The sequence below is a fragment of the Bombina bombina genome, chromosome 1 (genome assembly GCF_027579735.1).
Source record: "Bombina bombina isolate aBomBom1 chromosome 1, aBomBom1.pri, whole genome shotgun sequence".
Classification (NCBI taxonomy): Eukaryota; Metazoa; Chordata; class Amphibia; order Anura; family Bombinatoridae; genus Bombina; species Bombina bombina.
The window spans coordinates 1,336,443,071-1,336,465,315 of NC_069499.1; the positions used below are offsets into that span (position 1 = coordinate 1,336,443,071).

Genomic DNA, 22,245 nt, shown 5'->3' on the forward strand with positions numbered 1-22,245 from the left:
GGGTTAGCCTTGAGAAGTCAGCTGATACATTTCAAGTCTTGAGATTAGAAATGGCTACATTTTCAGAGATAAATTACATGAAAAGGAGACACAAAAGATAATGACAATAGAATGTTGTTTCATTCCACATAACTAAACATTATATATAAAAATCTCAAGGTGTTTACTGCACATGGCAACCATCAATTTATAATATAAATACATAAAACATCCGAAAAGCAAGAGAGTAGGAAGGTGTCATGCCATAGAGCTTTTACTCAAAATGTGCTGCTCTCTTAGTCCAAAATACACCCTTGCATGAAACAATTTACTGTTTGGTGCTACTCTTTTTAAAAAAATCACAATTCTGTAAGTAACACACTTGCAATTGTATCTGCTATTGAAAGTGTTGCTGTCAAAGCAGCTTAGATAAAGTACAATGTCCTACTTCATTAGTTTCAATTATAGTCAATTGAGAAATCAAGACTGTACCCACAGAAGGCAAATTAATATGACCACATGCAGTTGGTCCCAGTGCTGGACTATATTTCTGCCACAAGTGACAGTCACATATAATTTATAGGTTAAAAAATACTCTATACAAAATATTAACCAATATCTTGTCAATGCAATATGTTTGCCTGTTAAAAAAAACATATTGCCTTAAAGTGGGCATATTTAGGTCTACATTCTTCATTAGCATTTTTTGTTTGCTGTTTTTTTCTCCTAATTTGGCATCATTATGATGCAGAGGTTATGCAATCTATCAAGAGAGGGTTACCCAAGATTATGGTGCACAGAAGCGGTTAAACAGAAACTATTTAAGTTCAGGTAGTTGTATTTCCAAATGCAGCGTGAACGATCAGAATTCTGAAAACCCCTCACCAAGCAATTAAACAACTTCAGCTCTAGGCTGCATGAAATACAACGCATGAGTTCACAGCATTCCCAGGACGACACGATTAAAAAGCTTCAATAGACGATGTGCTGAAGAGACACATTACAGAGAGATCAGTAGAACATACAACATCTTCAACTATGCAGAACAAACTATCTACTGGGATAGAGAGAGAGAGAGAGAGAGAGAGAGAGAGAGATGTAGAGGGGGAAAAGGAATAGCCTGAGAGGAGAAAACAGGATGAGTGCAAAGACGAGGGAGATGGAAGGGAAGGAAGAGAGATATATGCAACAGCAACAGAGAACACATTGTAAAGATAAGAAATTAGTGAATGATGGAGAGAAAAAGAAGAGAAAGAATTATGGGTGGAAAAAAGGAGAGATGAATAGAGAAAGGGTTAATAAGATGAGATAGATGGATGGTGAGTGGAAAAGATTTTAGAAAGTCAGTTGAGAGGCTGCTAAGAAAAACATGAATATTAAGTATAAAAGGAAGAGGAGGATGGCAGGAGCAGATGTATGACGTGAAGCAAGTAGAAATAAAGAGAATATAGAGTGAGGAGGGAACAGAATGAGAAGACAATACAGAAGGACACATAAAGCTTATGTATCCTACTACATATCCAGCACAAGGAAATACAGAGTATATCTATGAGATTGTTGTGCTCATCTACGGTATGGCACATACAAGATCTATCAACCTTTACTTGCTCATGTTTCAAATTTCTTTTAAAATTAAAAAGGAAATTTATGCTTACCTGATAAATTGATTTCTTCTATGATACGACAAGTCCACGGATTCATCCTTTACTTGTGGGATATTATCCTCCTGCTAACAGGAAGTGGCAAAGAGCACCACAGCAGAGCTGTCTATATAGCTCCTCCCTTGACTCCACCCCTCAGTCATTCGACTGAAGGTATAGGAAGAAAAAGGAGAAACTAAAAGGTACAGAGGTGACTGAAGTTTTAAACCAAAAAATATAATCTGTCTTAAATTGACAGGGCGGGCTGTGGACTCGTCGTATCATAGAATAAATCAATTTATCAGGTAAGCATAAATTTCCTTTTCTTCTATAAGATACGACGAGTCCACGGATTCATCCTTTACTTGTGGGATACAATATCAAAGCTACAGGACACGGATGAACGGGAGGGACAAGACAGATACCTAAACAGAAGGCACCACTGCTTGAAGAACTTTTCTCCCAAAAATAGCCTCCGAAGAAGCAAAAGTATCAATTTTGGAAAATTTGGAAAAGGTATGAAGGGAAGACCAAGTCGCAGCCTTACAAATCTGTTCAACAGAAGCATCGTTTTTAAAAGCCCATGTGGAAGCCACCGCTCTAGTAGAATGAGCTGTAATTTTTTCAGGAGGCTGCTGTCCAGCAGTCTCGTATGCCAAACGGATGATGCTTTTCAGCCAAAAAGAAAGAGAGGTAGCCGTAGCTTTTTGACCTCTACGCTTTCCAGAATAGACAACAAACAGAGAAGATGTTTGACGGAAGTCCTTGGTCGCTTGCAAGTAAAACTTCAAGGCACGAACCACGTCCAAGTTATGTAACAGACGCTCCTTCTTAGAAAAAGGGTTAGGACACAGAGAAGGAACAACAATTTCCTGATTAATATTCTTATTTGAAACAACCTTAGGAAGGAATCCAGGTTTAGTACGCAAAACCACCTTATCAGAATGGAATATAAGATAAGGCGAGTCGCATTGTAACGCAGATAGCTCAGAAACTCTTCGAGCAGAAGAGATAGCTACTAAAAACAGAACTTTCCAAGATAGAAGTTTAATATCTATGGAATGCATGGGTTCAAACGGAACCCCTTGAAGAACATTTAGAACTAAATTCAAACTCCATGGCGGAACAACAGGTTTAAACACAGGCTTAATTCTAACCAAAGCCTGACAAAACGACTGAACGTCTGGGACAGCTGCCAGACGCTTGTGTAGTGAGATTGACAAAGCAGAAATCTGTCCCTTTAAGGAACTAGCTGATAACCCCTTCTCCAATCCTTCTTGGAGAAAGGACAAAATCCTAGGAATCCTGATCTTACTCCATGAGTAGCCTTTGGATTCGCACCAATAAAGATATTTACGCCATATCTTATGATAAATTTTCCTAGTGACAGGCTTTCGAGCCTGAATCAAGGTATCAATGACCGACTCAGAGAATCCCCGCTTAGATAAAATCAAGCGTTCAATCTCCAGGCAGTCAGCCGCAGAGAAACTAGATTTGGATGTTGGAACGGACCCTGAATGAGAAGGTCCTGTCTCAGTGGCAGTTTGCACGGTGGCAAAGATGACATTTCCACCAGGTCTGCATACCAAGTCCTGCGTGGCCACGCAGGCGCTATCAAGATTACCGAAGCCCTCTCCTGTTTGATTCTGGCAATCAGACGAGGTAGGAGAGGAAAAGGAGGAAACACATAAGCCAGGTTGAACGACCACGGTACTGCTAGAGCATCTATCAGTAATGCTTGAGGATCCCTTGATCTGGACCCGTAACAAGGAAGCTTGGCATTCTGACGAGATGCCATCAGATCCAATTCTGGTGTGCCCCATTGATGAATCCATTGTGGAAATACCTCCGGATGGAGCTCCCACTCCCCCGGATGAAAAGTCAGTCGACTTAGAAAATCCGCTTCCCAGTTCTCCACTCCTGGGATATATATTGATGATAGATGGCAAGAGTGAGTCTCTGCCCATCAAATTATTTTGGAAACCTCTATCATCGCTAGAGAACTCCTTGTTCCCCCTTGATGATTGATATATGCTACAGTCGTGATATTGTCCGACTGGAATCTTATGAATTTGGCCGAAGCCAACTGAGGCCACGCCTGAAGCGCGTTGAATATCGCTCTCAGTTCTAGAATATTTATTGGTAGTAGGGACTCCTCCTGAGTCCACACACCCTGAGCCTTCAGGGAATTCCAGACTGCAGCCCAGCCCAAGAGGCTTGCGTCCGTCGTCACTATGACCCATGCTGGCCTGCGGAAGCACATTCCCTGGGACAGATGATCCTGTGACAACCACCAAAGAAGAGAGTCTCTGGTCTCTAGATCCAGATTTATCCGCGGAGATAAGTCCGCATAATCCCCATTCCACTGTCTGAGCATGCACAGTTGCAGTGGTCTGAAATGTAAGTGAGCAACGGAACTATGTCCATTGCCGCTACCATTAGTCCAATTACCTCCATACACTGAGCCACTGATGGCCGAGGAATGGAATGAAGTGCTCGGCAAGTAGTTAAGATCTTTGATTTTCTGACCTCAGTCAGAAAATTTTTCATGTCCACCGAGTCTATCAGAGTTCCTAGGAATGGAACTCTTGTCAGAGGAACAAGTGAACTCTTTTTTATATTCACCTTCCACCCGTGAGTTCTTAGAAAAGCCAACACGATGTCCGTGTGAGATTTGGGTAGATGGTAAGTTGACGCCTGAATCAAAATATCGTCCAGATAGGGCGCCATTGCTATGCCCCGTGGCCTTAGAACCGCCAGAAGGGACCCTAGCACCTTTGTGAAAATTCTGGGAGCTGTGGCCAACCCGAAAGGAAGGGCCACAAACTGGTAATGTTTGTCCAGAATGGCGAATCTGAGGAACTGGTGATGATCTTTGTGGATAGGAATGTGAAGATATGCATCCTTCAAATCCACGGTGGTCATATATTGACCCTCCTGGATCATTGGTAAAATAGTCCGAATGGTCTCCATCTTGAAGGATGGGACTCTGAAAAATTTGTTTAGAGTTTTGAGATCTAAAATCGGTCTGAAGGTTCCCTCTTTTTTGGGAACCATGGACAGATTGGAATAAAACCCCTGCCCCTGTTCTGCTTTTGGAACTGGGCAGATTACACCCATGGTATATAGGTCTTCTACACAGCGTAAGAACGCCTCTCTTTTTGTCTGGTTTACAGACAAACATGAAAGATGAAATCTCCCCCGTGGGAGAGAATCTTTGAATGATAGAAGATACCCCTGGGTCACGATTTCTAATGCCCAGGAATCCTGAACGTCTCTTGCCCAAGCCTGAGCGAAGAGAGAAAGTCTTCCCCCTACTAGATACGGTCCCGTATCGGGGGCTGCCCCTTCATGCTGTCTTGGTAGCAGCAGCGGGCTTCTTGGCCTGTTTACCTTTATTCCAGGTCTGGTTAGGTTTCCAGACTTGGATTGTGCAAAATTCCCCTCCTGCTTCGTGGCGGAGGAGGAAGTGGAGGGTCCAACTTTAAAGTTCCGAAAGGAACGAAAATTATTTTGTTTGGCCCTCATTCTAACCGTCTTGTCTTGAGGAAGGGCATGGTCTTTACCTCCAGTAATGTCGGAAATAATCTCCTTCAGTTCAGACCCGAATAGGGTCTTACCCTTGAAAGTATAAGCTAACAGCTTAGATTTTGATGACACATCAGCAGACCAAGACTTAAGCCATAATGCTCTACGCTCTAAAATGGCAAAGCCTGCATTCTTTGCCGCTAATTTAGCCATTTGAAAAGCGGCATCTGTAATAAAAGAATTTGCTAGCTTGAGAGCCTTAATTCTATCCAAAATATCATCTAATGGGGCCTCAACCTTAAGAGACTCCTCTAGAGCCTCAAACCAAAAAGCTGCTGGAGTAGTTACAGGAACAATGCACGCTATAGGTTGTAGAAGAAAACCTTGATGAATAAACAATTTCTTTAACAGACCCTCTAATTTTTTATCCATAGGATCTTTGAAAGCACAACTGTCCTCAATAGGTATAGTTGTACGCTTAGCCAGGGTAGAAATAGCCCCCTCCACCTTAGGGACCGTCTGCCAGGAATCCCTAATGGTGTCAGATATGGGAAACATTTTCTTAAAAGTAGGAGGGGGAGAGAACGGAATGCCTGGTTTATCCCATTCCTTAGTAACAATGTCCGAAATTCTTCTAGGGACTGGAAAAACATTAGTGTAAGTAGCGACCTCTAGATATATATCCATTTTACACAATTTCTCTGGAGGGATGGCAATAGGGTCACAATCATCCAGAGTCGCTAAAACCTCCCTGAGTAACAAGCGGAGGTGTTCAAGCTTAAACTTAAAGGCCGTCACATCTGAGTCTGTTAGAGGGAACATCTTTCCTGAATCAGAAAGCTCTCCCTCAGACAGCAATTCCCCCACCCCCAACTCAGAACACTGTGAGGGTACATCGGAGATGGCCAATAAAGCATCAGAGGGCTCAGTATTTACTCTAATACCTGACCTGCTGCGCTTACCCTGTAAACCTGGCAGTTTAGATAATACCTCTGTAAGGGTAGTAGACATAACTGCAGCCATATCTTGCAGGGTGAAAGAATTAGACGCACTAGAAGTACTTGGCGTCGCTTGTGCGGGCGTTTAAGGTTGTGACACTTGGGGAGAAGCAGATGGCAAAACCTGATTCTCTTCTGACTGAGAATCATCCTGAGACATACTTTTATCAGCTAAAATATGGTCTTTGCAATGTAAGGCCCTTTCAGTACATGAGGGACACATTTGAAGTGGGGGTTCCATAATGGCTTCTAAACACATGGAACATTGGCTTTCCTCAATGTCAGACATGTTAAACAGGCTAGTAAATAACCACAAACAGGCTAGAAAACACTTTATTTAGTGAAAAAATAACAATCTGAAAAAACGGTACTGCACCTTTAAGAGAAAAAAAGCATACAATTTTTCCACAACTGCTTTAAAATGATAAAATTATCACAATTTTAAAATAAATGCATCCCAACTTGTCAGCTAAGCTTGCACCACAAGGAAAAGAATACTTAACCCTTAAGACAAAAACGTTGTGCTAAAAAACGTTATATGTAAATAAAAACACCCCCTGCACCTCGCCACAGCCCTGCTGTGGCGCCTACCTGCCCTCAGGTGTCTGCCAAATCGGATTAACCCTTCGATTAGGCCCAAACTGTCCTGAAAGGCCCACCGGAGTTGGAGCTTGCTGCTTGCCTGGGAAAAACAACTGCGCAACTGAGGCACGAAAATAGGCCCCGCCCAGCTCACTCGATGTCTCACAGCCTTAACCATAACAGCACCAGAGCGGTCTAAAACCTAGCCATGTGGGTTCATATACCCATCTAAGTGAAGCCATGTGTACCCTCCATTAAAATAAAGTCAAAACGTTTGTCACAAAAAACGTTATCTTTAACTCCCAACATAAAAACGTTTGCCCACAAACATCCTATCATCAGTGTCAACTATTTTTTATAGCCCAATAAACAGGTCCAGTAATACCCCTCTCTATACAATAGGATTACTGCTTACCCTTTCCCTCATGGGGATACTGTCAGCCAATTCTGAAATAACACAGTCTCTCCAGAAAAAAATGACTGAACATACCTCAATGCTTGTAGCATAAAAAACGTTCCTCACACTGAAGTTTCTTAAGTACTCCTCAGCCATTCTGTGGGAACTACTCTGGATCTTAGTAACAACTGCTAAGATCATCAGTCTCCAGGCAGAAATCTTCATCCATCTGCTGCCTGGGAAAAAATATCACTCACCGGTACCATTTAAAATAAATAAGTCTTGCTTGAAGAAAATAAAAACTAACATTTTATCACCTCTTTCACTTTACCCTTCCTATTACTTAGAGTAGGCAAAGAGAATGACTGGGGGGTGGAGTCAAGGGAGGAGCTATATAGACAGCTCTGCTGTGGTGCTCTTTGCCACTTCCTGTTAGCAGGAGGATAATATCCCACAAGTAAAAGATGGATCCGTGGGCTCGTCGTATCTTATAGAAGAAATCCAAATAACCACCAAATACATGGCATGAAAAATACTATGCACCAGAGAGCAGTGGCACCTACAAAACAGAGACCTAGTGCCAGTAAGATGCCTGTCTGAGCCTCTGGCATGGATGGTCATTTACTTCCTCGTTGCAGATGGCTGCCACGTCTGCTCAGAAGGGCATTGTTGCACCACAATATACAGAGTAACACAATATGTGTTGGTGTTCTGGATGTCTAAAAGTTAAGTCAGCACCCTGTGTGCAATACCATCTGTGCTGTTACAAGACCATCAGTATGAGCAGTGTTTCCCTCTTTGGCAGCCATATTTATGGGCTGGCCCTTACATTTTGAAGACATTTGTTGAGCTCAGGCCTAAACAACAGTGTATTGATGTCTTGTAACACTGGGTCTTTCACTGTGATTACACATAGACCTCTTTAGGTGAATGCAAATGCCATATGTACTTATATTTACTTACTTAGTCTAGAGATGTAATGACTGTTGCTTGCAAGTAGTAAACAGAATTTATGTTTACCTGATAAATTTCTTTCTCCTACGGTGTATCCGGTCCACGGCTTCATCCTTACTTGTGGGATATTCTCTTCCCCTACAGGAAGTGGCAAAGAGAGCACACAGCAGAGCTGTCCATATAGCTCCCCTCAGGCTCCGCCCCCCCAGTCATTCGACCGACGGTTAGGAGAAAAAGGAGAACCATAAGGTGCAGTGGTGACTGTAGTTTACAAAAAATAAATTTAAACCTGACCAAAATGCCAGGGCGGGCCGTGGACCGGATACACCGTAGGAGAAAGAAATTTATCAGGTAAACATAAATTCTGTTTTCTCCTACATTGGTGTATCCGGTCCACGGCTTCATCCTTACTTGTGGGAACCAATACCAAAGCTTTAGGACACGGATGAAGGGAGGGAACAAGTCAGGTAACCTAAACGGAAGGCACCACTGCTTGCAAAACCTTTCTCCCAAAAATAGCCTCCGAAGAAGCAAAAGTAATGAATTTGTAAAATTTGGCAAACGTATGCAGTGAAGACCAAGTCGCTGCCTTACAAATCTGTTCAACAGAAGCCTCATTCTTGGAAGCCCATGTGGAAGCCACAGCTCTAGTAGAGTGAGCTGTAATTCGTTCAGGAGGCTGCCTTCCAGCAGTCTCATAAGCCTACCGGATGATGCTTTTCAGCCAGAAAGACAGAGAGGTCGCAGTCGCCTTTTGACTTCTCCTCTTGCCAGAATAGACGACAAACAAGGACGATGTTTGTCTGAAGTCTTTAGTTGCTTTTAGATAAAACTTTAAAGCACGAACCCCATCAAGATGGTGTAACAGACGTTCCTTGTTAGAAACTGGATTAGGACACAGAGAAGGAACAACTATTTCCTGGTTGATTTAGGTGTCCAAATAAGTGCCAGGCCGAAATTAAACCCCAAAAGTGTTTTAAAGTCTGAAAAAACACCTTATTTATAGTGAAAAACATGCTAAAAAGCAATCGATTTTAAAGCCCACAATAGTGTCAACCAGCATAGAGCCCTAAATATAAGACATCATTTTATACAGAGTCTATTAGGAAAAAAAAAAGGCTTAGCAATCCCAGAGGGAATTTCTGACAGTCTTCTAGCATTACATGGTCTTGTTAGAAAAATGACTGATCATACCTGAAGCAGTTAAGCCTGCAAACTGTTCCCCCCAACTGATGTTCTCTGGTTAACAGTCCTGCGTGGGAACAGCAATGGATTTTAGTTACTGGTGCTAAAATCATACTCCTCTCAACAGAAATCTTCATTACTTTCTGCTGTAGAGTAAATAGTACAAACCAGCACTATTTTAAAATAACAAACTCTTGATAGAAGAAATAAAAAACTACAACTAACACCACATACTCTTTACCACCCCCGTGGAGATGCTACTTGTTCAGAGCGGCAAAGAGAATGACTGGGGGGGCGGAGCCTGAGGGGAGCTCTATGGACAGCTCTGCTGTGTGCTCTCTTTGCCACTTCCTGTAGGGGAAGAGAATATCCCACAAGTAAGGATGAAGCCGTGGACCGGATACACCAATGTAGGAGAAATATTATTTATTTATTTATTTTTTTAAAGTATGGGAGTCAAGATAATATTCATCCAAGGGGGAGTTTAAGGGACCTTACATCTATGCTAGCAACCCCTTTAGTTGATGTATTTAGTCAACCAATGTTGACAGGAGTTGTTTTAGATAACTGAAGAATTGCTAATGTAGTACTTCTTAATAAAAAGGACAGTAGGGAAGACTACAGGCCTGTCAGTTTAAACTCAAAAGTAGGGTATTACATAAAGGCAAACAATGTGGAGGGCCAAAGCTAGTACAGTTTGTCTGCAAGCAGATAAGGTCAGACTAAACTAGTTGATTTGCTTGATTTCTATGCATTTAAAGTGATGGAGCAGGGTAAAGCAATAGATGTACTATATCTAGATTTTATCAAAACATGTGACAATGTTCCACACCACAAACAATTCACAGGGCTCCATGTGATAAGTGCAAAAGATTAATTATAGATTTAAAATGCCACTTTACCGAGAGGAAAAAAAGAGGAAAATGATTTAGGAATTATTATTTCTGATTATTTGACATTTGGTAAACAATGCAGTAGAATCTTTGAGGAAGTGCACCTGAGATGCAGGAAACACGTAAGATTTATTGTTTGTATTGCCAGGATATGATTTTCTGTACATTGTACTAAATAACTATTAATTAGTAGGATAGCAGATATAGCCAGAAAGAATAAAAATGGCAAGATATTTTATCAGTTATATACCGTATACAACAAAAGTGAATACACCCCTGTGCAATATCCCCTAAATGTAAATTATTCAAAATTGTATCACCTCTCAAAAATTCCAATATTTCTAAGTTAACAAGTAGAGTATTGTCTCTTATGAACAATCAAAAACAAATAATTTAGAAAGACTATCACCTAGATTACGAGTTTTGCGTTAAGGTTAAAAAGCAGCGTTGAGAGGCCCCAACGCTGCTTTTTAACGCCTGCTGGTATTACGAGTCTTGCAGGTACAGGTGTACCGCTCACTTTTTTTCCACGACTCGAACATACCGCAAATCCACTTACGTCAATTGCGTATCCCATATTTTCAATGGGATTTTCCTAACGCCGGTATTATGAGACTTGGAAAAAGTGAGCGGTACAGCCTCTCCCGTCAAGACTCGTACCGCATTTAAAAGTCAGTAGTTAAGAGTTTTATAGGCTAACGCTGTAACATAAAACGCTTAACTAAAGTGCTAAAAAGTACACTAACACCCATAAACTACCTATTAACCCCTAAACCGAGCCCCCCCCCCACATCGCAAACACTTAAATAAAAATTGTAACCCCTAATCTGCTGACCGGACATCAACGCCACTTTAATAAATATATTAACCCCTAAACCGCCACACTCCCGCCTCACAAACACTAGTTAAATTTTATTAACCCCTAATCTGCTGTAGTAATATCGCCGACACCTACCTACATTTATTAACCCCTAATCTGCCGCCCCCAACGTCGCCGCCACTATATTAAATGTATTAACCCCTAAATCTAAGTCTAACCCTAACCCCCTAACTTAAATATAATTTAAATAAATCTAAATAAAATTACTATAATTAAATAAATGATTCCTATTTAAAACTAAATACTTACCTATAAAATAAACCCTAAGCTAGCTACAATATAACTAATAGTTACATTGTAGCTAGCTTAGGGTTTATTTTTATTTTACAGGCAAGTTTGTATTTATTTTAACTAGGTAGAATAGTTACTAAATAGTTATTAACTATTTACTAACTACCTAGCTAAAATAAATACAAAAGTACCTGTAAAATAAAACCTAACCTAAGTTACAATTACACCTAACACTACCACTATAATTAAATTAATTCCCTACACTAACTACAATTAAATACAATTAAATACAATTATCTAAATTACGGAAAAAAACCCACTAAATTACAGAAAATCATAAAATAATTACAATTTTTTAAAACTAATTACACCTAATCTAATCTCCCTAATAAAATAAAAAAGCCCCCCAAAATAATAAAAAATCCCTACCCTACACTAAATTACAAATAGCCCTTAAAAGGGCTTTTTGCGGGGCATTGCCCAAAAGTAATCAGCTTTTTTACCTGTAAAAGAAAATACAATACCCCCCTCAACATTAAAACCCACTACCCACACACCCAACCCTACTCTAAAACCCACCCAATCCCCCTTAATAAAACCTAACACTAACCCCTTGAAGATCACCCTACCTTGAGACGTCTTCACCCAACCGGGCAGAAGTGGTCCTCCAGACGGGCAGAAGTCTTCATCCAGATGGCATCTTCTATCTTCATCCACCTTCCTATCTTGTACTATTATTTTTCCTCTCTCTTCAGTTTTCTTCTTTCCCTAATCTCCATTTGACCTCACCTCTTGCATCCTCCTTTCCTTACCTTCTCTATTTACTCTCCATTTTCTCTCTTTCTACCTTTTTTGCTCTACTCTTTCTCTCCTCTATCACTTAACTCTCTTCTATTTTCTCCTCTCTCTCTCTCAACTTCTTTCTCTTCAATTGCTCTATTTTCTCTCTCTCCAATCTTTCATTCTCTGATCAATTCTACACTCTCTCCGATCTTTCATGTTTACTCTCTCCTTTCTATGTTTTCCCTCCATCCTCTCTATCTTCAGTCTGCTTTCTCCTTATCACTCTCTCTCACCACTGTCTCATTCTCTTTACTTTCTCTGTCTCATTTTTCTATTACTGTAACTCTCTCCTACTCTCTAAGATCTGAAGTCTGATTTGGACATGGAGCTGGCAGAGTGGGTGCAGGAAAAGGTGTGTGATCTCAGGTTTGATGTGGCTACTGGGTAGACAAAAGGGTTGGAAGTTCAGAGTTTTGTCTGAGGTCTATTTTGGGTATGCAGCCGACATGGGTGTTTTAGGGCCAGGGGCCATATTTTATTTGGGCATAGTACTTACAGAGCAGCTTCGGTGTCAAGGGCCATTTAGATCTGAGATCTGATTTGAAAAAACATAATTTATACTTACCTGATAAATTATTTTCTTTCCTGGCATGGAGAGTCCACAAAGCCATTCAATTACTAGTGGGAATTCAACTCCTGGCCACCAGCAAAGTTTCAAGTATCCTCCCACTACCCACAATCCCCAGTCATTCAGCCGAGGAATTATGGAAAAAACATAATTTATAAAAGAACTTACCTGATAAATTCATTTCTTTCATATTGGCAAGAGTCCATGAGCTAGTGACGTATGGGATATACAATCCTACCAGGAGGGGCAAAGTTTCCCAAACCTCAAAATACACCCCTCACCACACACACAATTCAGTTTAACGAATAGCCGAGTAGTGGGGTGAAAAAGAAAGGAGTAAAAAGCATCAACAAAGGAATTTAGAAATAATTGTGCTTTATACAAAAAAAAAAATCATAACCACCATAAAAAGGGTGGGCCTCATGGACTCTTGCCAATATAAAAGAAATGAATTTATCAGGTAAGTTCTTACATAAATTAGGTTTTCTTTCATGTAATTGGCAAGAGTCCATGAGCTAGTGACGTATGGGGTGGCAATACCCAAGAAGTGGAACTCCACGCAAGAGTCACTAGAGAGGGAGGGATAAAATAATAACAGCCATTTTGCTGGAAAAAAAATTAATCCACAACCCAAATATAAGCTTATTCTCATAAATGAAAGGAAAAAAATTAAATCATAAGCAGAAGAATCAAACTGAAACAGCTGCCTGAAGAACTTTTCTACCAAAAACTGCTTCCGAAGAAGCAAATACATCAGAATGGTAGAATTTAGTAAATGTATGCAAAGAAGACCAAGTTGCTGCTTTGCAAATCTGATCAACTGAAGCTTCATTTTTAAAAGCCCACGAAGTGGAGACTGACCTAGTAGAATGAGCTGTAATTCTCTGAGGCGGGGCCTGACCCGACTCCAAATAAGCATGAGTCAAAAGCTTAACCACGATGTCAAAGAAACAGCAGAAGCCTTCTGACCTTTCCAGGAACCAGAAAGGATAACAAATAGTCTAAGTCTTCCTGAAATCTTTAGTAGCTTCAACATAATATTTCAGAGCTCTCACCACATCCAAAGTATGTAAGGATCTCTCCAAAGAATTCTTAGGATTAGGACACAAGGAAAGGACAACAATTTCTCTATTAATGTTGTTAGAATTCACAACCTTAGATAAGAATTTAAATGAAGTCTGCAAAACTGCCTTATCCTGATGAAAAATCAGAAAGGAGATTCACAAGAGAGAGCAAATTATTCAGAAACTCTTCTAACAGAAGAGATGGCCAAAAGAAACAACACTTTCCAAGAAAGTATTTAAATGTCCAAAGAATGCATAGGCTCAAATGGAGGAGCCTGTAAAGCCTTTAAAACCAAATTAAAACTCCAAGAAGAAGAGATTGATTTAATGACAGGCTTGATATGAACCAAAGCCTGAACAAAACAGTGAATACCAGGAAACTTAGCAATGTTCATGTGAAATAAAACAGAAGGAGCAGAGATTTGTCCCTTCAATGAATTTGCAGACAAACCCTTATCCAAACTATCCTGAAGAAACTGTAAAATTCTAGGAATTCTAAAAGAATGCCAAGAGAATTTATGAGAGAAAAACCATGAAATGTAAGTCTTCCAAATTTGATAATAAATCTTTCTAGAAACAGATTTGCGAGCCTGCAACATAGTATTAATCACAAAGTCAGAGAAACCTCTATGACTAAGCACTAAGCGTTCAATTTCCATACCTTCAGATTTAAAGATTTTAAATCCTGATGGAAAAAACAAACCTTGAAATAGAAGGTCCGGCCTTAATCGAAGTGGCCAAGGTTGGCAACTGGATATCCGAACAAGATCCACATACCAAAACCTGTGAGGCCATGCTGGAGCCACCAGCAGCACAAATGATTGCTCCATGATGATTTTGAAGATCACTCTTGGAAGAAAAACTAAAGGCGAGAATATAAGCAGGTTGATAACACCAAGGAAGAGTCAACGCATCCACTGCTTCCGCCTGAGGATCCCTGGACCTGAACAGGTACCTAGGAAGTTCCTTGTTTAGATGAGAAGCCATCAGATCTATTTCTGAAAGACCCCACATCTGAACAACCTGAGAAAACACATCTGGATGGAGGGACTACTCCCCCCGGATGTAAAATCTGACAGCTGAAATAATCCGCTTCCCAATTGTCTATACCTGGGATATGAACCACAGAAATTAGACAGGAGCTGGAATCCGCCCAAGCAAGTATCCGAGATACTATAAAACTGAAGAGCTCTGAGAATCGCACGGAGTTCCAAAATATTGATTGGTAATCTCGCCTCTTGAGATTTCCAAACCCCTTGTGCTGTGAGAGATCCCCAAACAGCTCCCTAACCTGAAAGACTCGCATCTGTTGTGATCACAGTCCAGGTTGGAGGCCCCTAGAATAATACGATGGTGATCTAACCACCAAGTCAGAGATAGTCGAACATTGGGATTTAAGGATATTAATTGTGATATCCTTGTATAATCCCTGCACCATTGGTTCAGCATACAAAGCTGGAGAGGTCTCATATGAAAACGAGCAAAGGGGATCGCGTCCGATGCTGCAGTCATAAGACCTAAAACTTCCATGCACATAGCTACTGAAGGGAATGACTGAAACTGAAGGTTCCGACAAGCTGCAACCAATTTAAAATGTCTCTTGTCTGTTAGAGACAGAGTCATGGACACTGAATCTATCTGGAAACCTAAAAAGGTGACCCTTGTCTGAGGAATCAAGGAACTTTTTGGTAAATTGATCCTCCAACCATGTCTTTGAAGAAACAACACTAGCTGATTCGTGTGAGATTCTGCAGAATGTAAAGACTGAGCTAGTACCAAGATATCGTCCAAATAAGGAAACACTGCAATACCCCGCTCTCTGATTACAGAGAGTAGGGCACCGAGAACCTTTGAAAAGATTCTTGGAGCTGTCGCTAGGCCACAAGGAAAAGCAACAAATTGGTAATGCTTGTCTAGAAAAGAGAATCTCAGGAACTGATAGTGATGTGGATGAATCGGAATATGAAGATATGCATCCTGTAAGTCTATTGTGGAAATATAATGCCCTTGCTGAACAAAAGGCAGAATAGTCCTTATAGTCACCATTTTGAAAGATGGTACTGTTACATATTGATTCAAAATTTTTAGATCCAAAACTGGTCTGAATGAATTTTCTTTCTTTGGGACAATGAATATATTTGAATAAAACCCCAAACCCTGTTCCTGAAACGGAACTGGCATGATTACCCCTGATAACTCCAGGTCTGAAACACACTTCAGGAAAGCCTGAGTCTTTACTGGGTTTGCTGGAATGCGTGAGAGAAAAAAATCTTCTCACAGGCGGTCTTTACTCTGAATCCTATTCTGTACCCCTGAGAAACAATACTCTGAATCCATTGATTTTGGACCGAATTGATCTGAGCTGGAATGAGGGCCGCACCTTCATGCGGATTTGGGGGCTGGCTTAAATGGCTTGGATTTATTTCAATTTGAGGAAGGCTTCCAATTGGAAACAGATTCCTTGGGGGGGAAGAATTAGGTTGCTGTTCCTTATTTTGTCGAAAGGAACGAAAATGGTTAGAAGCTTTAAATTTACCCTTAGGTCTTTTATCCTGAGGCAAAAAAACTCCCTTCCCCCCAGTGGCGGTTGAAATTATTGAATCCAACTGAGAACCAAATAACTTATTACCTTGGAAAGAAAGAGATAGCAATCTGGACTTAGAAGCCATGTCAGCATTCCAAGATTTAAGCCACAAAGCTCTTCTAGCTAAAATAGCTAAAGACATAGATTTAACATCAATTTTGATGATATAAAAAATGGCATCACAAATAAAATGATTAGCATGTTGAAGCAAGTAAACACTGCTAGACAAATCAGAATCCAATTCTTGTTGCGCTAAAGTTTCCAACCAAAAAAGTTGATGCAGCTGCAACATCAGCCAAAGAAATTGCAGGCCTGAGAAGATGACCTGAATATAAATAAGATTTCCTTAGATAAGATTAAAGTTTCCTACCTAAAGGATCTTTAAAAGAAGTACTATCTTCCGTAGGAATAGTAGTACGTTTAGCAAGAGTAGAGACAGCCCCATCAACTTTGGGGATATTTTCCCAAAACTCTAAAGAAACTGCTGGCAAATGATACAATTTTTTAAACCTTGAAGAAGGAATAAAAGAAGTACCAGGCCTATTCCATTCCTTTGTAATCATATCAGAAATAGCATCAGGAACTGGAAAAACCTCTGGAATAACCACAGGAGGTTTATAAACAGAATTTAAACGTTTACTAGTTTTAATATCAAGAGGACTAGTTTTCTCCATATCCAATGTAATCAACACTTCGTTTAACAAAGAAAGAATATACTCCATTTTAAATAAATAAGAAGATTTGTCAGTGTCAATATCTGAGGCAGGATCTTCTGAATCAGATAGATCCCCATCAGAAAAGGATAAATCAGCATGTTGCCGGTCATTTGAAATTTCATCAACTTTATGAGAAGTTTTAAAAGACTTTTTACATTTATTAGAAGGCTGGATGGCAGATAAAGCCTTCTGAATAGAATCAGAAATAAATTCTTTTAAATTTACAGGTATATCTTGTGCATTAGATGTTGAAGGAACAGCAACAGGTAATGAACTACTACTGATGGATACATTCTCTGCATGTAAAAGTTTATCATGACAACTATTACAAACCACAGCAGGAGATATAACCTCCACAAGTTTACAACAAATGCACTTAGCTTTGGTAGAACTGTTATCAGACAGCAGGGTTCCAACAGAGACTTCTGAGACAGGATCAGATTGAGACATCTTGCAAATGTAAGAGAAAAAAACAACATATAAAGCAAAATTATCAATTTCCTTATTTGGCAGTTTCAGGGATGGGAAAAAAATGCAAACAGCATAGCCCTCTGATAGAGAAAAAAGGCAAGAGGCATATAGGAATGGGGTCTTAAATAATGAAAATATTTGGCGTCAAGTATGACGCACAACAAACAGAAAAATATTTTGTTGCGCCAAAAATGTCCAGAATGACACACTCGCGTCACGGATGATGCAACCTTGTGAAGGACTCGGTGTCAACTATGGCGCCGGAAATGACGAATTTGCGTCAACGAACGTAACTTTGAGCCAAAAAAAAATCTTGCGTCAAGAATGACGCAATAAACTTTGGCATTTTGCGCCCTCGCAAGCCTAATTCTGCCCGCAAATTTAAAAGACAGTCAATTGAAAAAAAGACTAAGCCCCAGGTAAGAATTTTATTTTTTTTCCTAAAAAAACATTTCCCAGATATGAAACTGACAGTCTGCAAAAGGAAATATACGGAATCCTTAATCATGGCAAATATAAGTACAATACATATATTTAGAACTTTATATAAATACATAAAGTGCCAAACCATAGCTGATAGTGTCTTAAGTAATAAAAGCATACTTACCAAAAGACACCCATCCACATATAGCAGATAGCCAAACCAGTACTGAAATGGTTATCAGTAGAGGTAATGGAATATGAGAGTATATCGTCTATCTGAAAAGGGAGGTAGGAGATAAATCTCTACGACCGATAACAGAGAACCTATGAAATAGATCCCCCGTGATGAAAAACATTGTATTTAATAGGTGATACTCCCTACACATCCCTCTGACATTCACTGTACTCTGAGAGGAATTGTGCTTCAAAATGCTGAGAAGCGCATATCAACGTAGAAATCTTAGCACAAACTTACTTCACCACCTCCATAGGAGGCAAAGTTTGTAAAACTGAATTGTGGGTGTGGTGAGGGGTGTATTTATAAGCATTTTGAGGTTTGGGAAACTTTGCCCCTCCTGGTAGGATTGTATATCCCATACGTCACTAGCTCATGGACTCTTGCCAATAACATGAAAGAAAGGTGACCCTTGTCTGAGGAATCAAAGAACTTTTTAGCAAATTGATCCTCCAACCATGTTTTCGAAGAAACAACACTAGTTGATTCGTGTAATATTCTGCAGAATATAAAGACTGAGCTAATACCAAGAAATCGTCCAAATAAGGAAACACCGCAATATCCCACTCTGATTACAGAGAGTAGGGCACCAAGAACCTTAGAAAAGATTCTTAGAGCTGTCGCTAGGCCAAAAGGAAGAGCGACAAATTGGTAAAGCTTGTTTAGAAAAGAAAATCTCAGAAACTAAAAATGAACTGGATGAATCAGAATATGAAGATATGCACCCTGTAAGTCTATGGTGGACATATAATGCCCTCACTGAACAAAAGGCAGAATAGTCCTTATCATAACCATTTTGAAAGTTGGTACTCTTACATAATGATTCAAAAAATTTTCAGATCCAGAACTGGCCTGAATGAATTTTCTTTTTTTGGGGACAATGAATAGATTTGAATAAAACCCCAAACCCTGTTCCTGAAATGGAACTGGTGTGATTACCCCTGAAACTCCAGGTCTGAAACACACTTCAGGAAAGCCTGAGCCTTTACTGGATTTGCTGGAATGCGTGAGAGAAAATATCTGCTCACAGGAGGTCTTACTCTGAATCCTATTCGGTACCCCTGAGAAATCTTAATCTGCCCCCTACCAGCTGAGTTGGAATGAGGGCCGCACCTACATGCGGATTTAGGGCTGGCTTTGGTTCCTTAAAAGGCTTGGATTTAATCCAATTTGAAGAAAAATTTAGTCGAAAGGTTAGAAGCTTTAGATTTATCCTTAAAGGGACACTGAGCCCAATTTTTTTCTTTTATGATTCAGATAGAGCAGCAATTTTAAGCAACTTTCTAATTTACTCCTATTATCAATGTTTCTTCGTTCTCTTGCTATCTTTATTTGAAAAAGAAGGCATCTAAGCTAAGTACACTGGACAGCACTTGTTTATTGGTGGATGAATTTATCCACCAATCAGCAAGAACAACCCAGGTTGTTCACCAAAAATGGGACGGCATCTAAACTTACATTCTTGCTTTTCAAATAAAGATAGCAAGAGAATGAAGAAAATTTGATAATAGAAGTAAATTAGAAATTTGCTTAAAATTGCATGCTCTGTCTGAATCACAAAAGAAAAAATTGGGTTCAGTGTCCCTTTAAGGCTTATCCTAAGGCAAAAAACTCCCTTCCCCCAGTGACAGTTGAGATAATCAAATTCAACTGAGAACCAAATAACTTATTACCTTGGAAAGAAAGAGATGGCAATCTGGGCTTAAAAGTCATGTCAGTATTCCAAGATTTAAGCCACAAAGCTCTTCTAGCTAAAATAGCTAAAGACATAGATTTAACATCAATTTTGATGCAAAAAAATGGCATCACAAATAAACTGATAAGCATGTTGAAGCAAGCGAACAATGCTAGACAAATCATCAGGAACTGGAAAAACCTCTGGAATAACCACAGGAGGTTTATAAACAGAATTTAAACGTTTACCAGTTTTAATATCAAGAGGACTAGTCTCCTCAATATCCAATATAATAAACACTTCTTTAACAAAGAACAAATGTACTCCATTTTAAATAAATAAGTAGATTTGTCAGTGTCAATATCTGAGGAAGGATCTTCTGAATCCGATAGATCCTCATCAGAGGAGGATAATTCAGTATGTTGTCGGTCATTTGAAATTTAATCAACTTTATGAGAAGTTTTAAAAGACCTTTACATTTATTAGAAGGCGGAATGGCAGACAAAGCCTTCTGAATAGAATCAGCAAAAAATTATTATAAATTCACAGGTATATCTTGTACATTAGATGTTAAAGGAACAGCAACAGGCAATGTACTATTACTGATGGACACATTCTCTGCATCTAAAAGTTTATCATGACAATTTATTACAAACCATAGCTGGAGATATAATTTCCACAAGATTACAATAAGAAGAAGATACAAAGGGTATAGAGGTGTCTGAGGTTTAGAAAAATGACAAAGAGGCTGTCTTAAAATAAGGGAGGTTCGTGGACTCTCCATGCCAGGAAAGAAAATAATTGATCAGGTAAGTATAAATTATGTTTTCTATCTAATGGCATGGAGGGTCCACAAATCCATTCAATTACTAGTGGGAACCAATACCAAAGCTAGAGTCCACAGAATGGAAGGGAGGGATACAAAACACAGGCGAACCTAAACAGAAGGCACATTTGGAAAAAGTATGCAATGATGAACAAGTGGCTGCCTTGCAAATCTGTTCCTTAGAAGCATAATTTTTAAAGGCCCAAGAGGAAGCGACAGCCCTAGTGGAGTGAGCCGTAATTTTCTTTGGAGGCTGCTGAGAGTAGAAGAAGTGGCCTTCTGACCCCTCCGTTTACCAAAAAAGACAACAAAAAGAGCAGAAGATTGATGAAAACCTGTTGTAGCCTGTAAATAGAAGCACCCACAACATCCAGATTGTGCAACAACCACTCCTTCTTAGAGGAAGGATTAGGACAAAATGAAGGAACAACAATCTTTTGGTTAATATTGCATTCCGAAACCATCTTAGGTAAAAATCCTAAATTAGTACAGAGAACCGCCTTATCCGCAAGAAGAATAAGATAAGGAGAATCACACTGTAGAGCCAAAAGCTTTGAAACTCTATGGACAGAAGAAATTTCCAGCAGAAACAAAACCTTCCAGGACAATAATTTAATATCAACAGAATGCATAGGTTCAAATGGGGCCTGCTGCAGAACCTTAAGAACCAGATTAAGACTCCAAGGAGTAGCAATTGACCTAAACACAGGCCTGAATCTAACCAAAGCCTGGACAAAAGATTGAACATCTGGCAAAATTGCCAGACGCTTCTGCAGAAGAATCGACAGAGCCGAAATCTGACCCTTTAGGGTAATGACCGATAAACCCTTCTCCAGGCCCTCCTGAAGAAAGGACACAATACGGGGAATTCTCACCTGACTCCAAGAAAGACCCCTAGATCCGCACCAATGAATAAGGTATTTACGCCATACCTTATAATAAATCTTGCAAGTAACAGGCTTATGAGCCTGAATCATAGTCTCAATAGCCTTCACAGAAAAAACCTCTTCTGTACAAGACTAAGCGTTCAATCTCCAAGCAGTCAGCTTTAGAGAGACTAAGTTCGGATGGAGGAAGGGACCCTGAAGTAGAAGATCCTTCTTCAAAGGCAATCTCCACGGGGAAATGATGACATCTTCACTAGGTCCGCAAACCAAGTTCTGCAAGGCCACGCTGGAGCTATTAGAATCACCGAAGCCTGCTGCTTTTTGATACGAGCTATCACCCAATGACGGAGGGCAACAGATAAATTAGACCGAAATCCCATGGCACTGTCAGGGCGTCTACCAGAGCTGCCTGAGGCCTACAATGTTACACAGGCAAATAATGACTGGGGATTGTGGGTAGTGGGAGGATACTTGAAGCTTTGCTGGGGTGTTCTTTGCCTCCACCTGGTGGCCAGTAGTTGAATTCCCACTTGTAATTGAATGGATTCGTAGACTCTCCATGCCATTGGAAATAAAAATAAATAAAAATAGCCTAGCACTCATAGTACATCAAAATCATAGTATTATTCTGGCATAGTTATTATTATTATCAGTTATTTGTAGAGTGCCAACAGATTCCGCAGCGC

The 22,245-nt window shown here is 39.9% G+C and overlaps 1 protein-coding gene across 1 annotated transcript in view; it reads right to left on the minus strand.

Annotated features, from left to right (window-relative positions):
- The window catches only part of VAC14 (VAC14 component of PIKFYVE complex), a 371,973-nt gene that overhangs the window by 45,862 nt on the left and 303,866 nt on the right, over positions 1-22,245 (minus strand). The window lies entirely within an intron of this gene.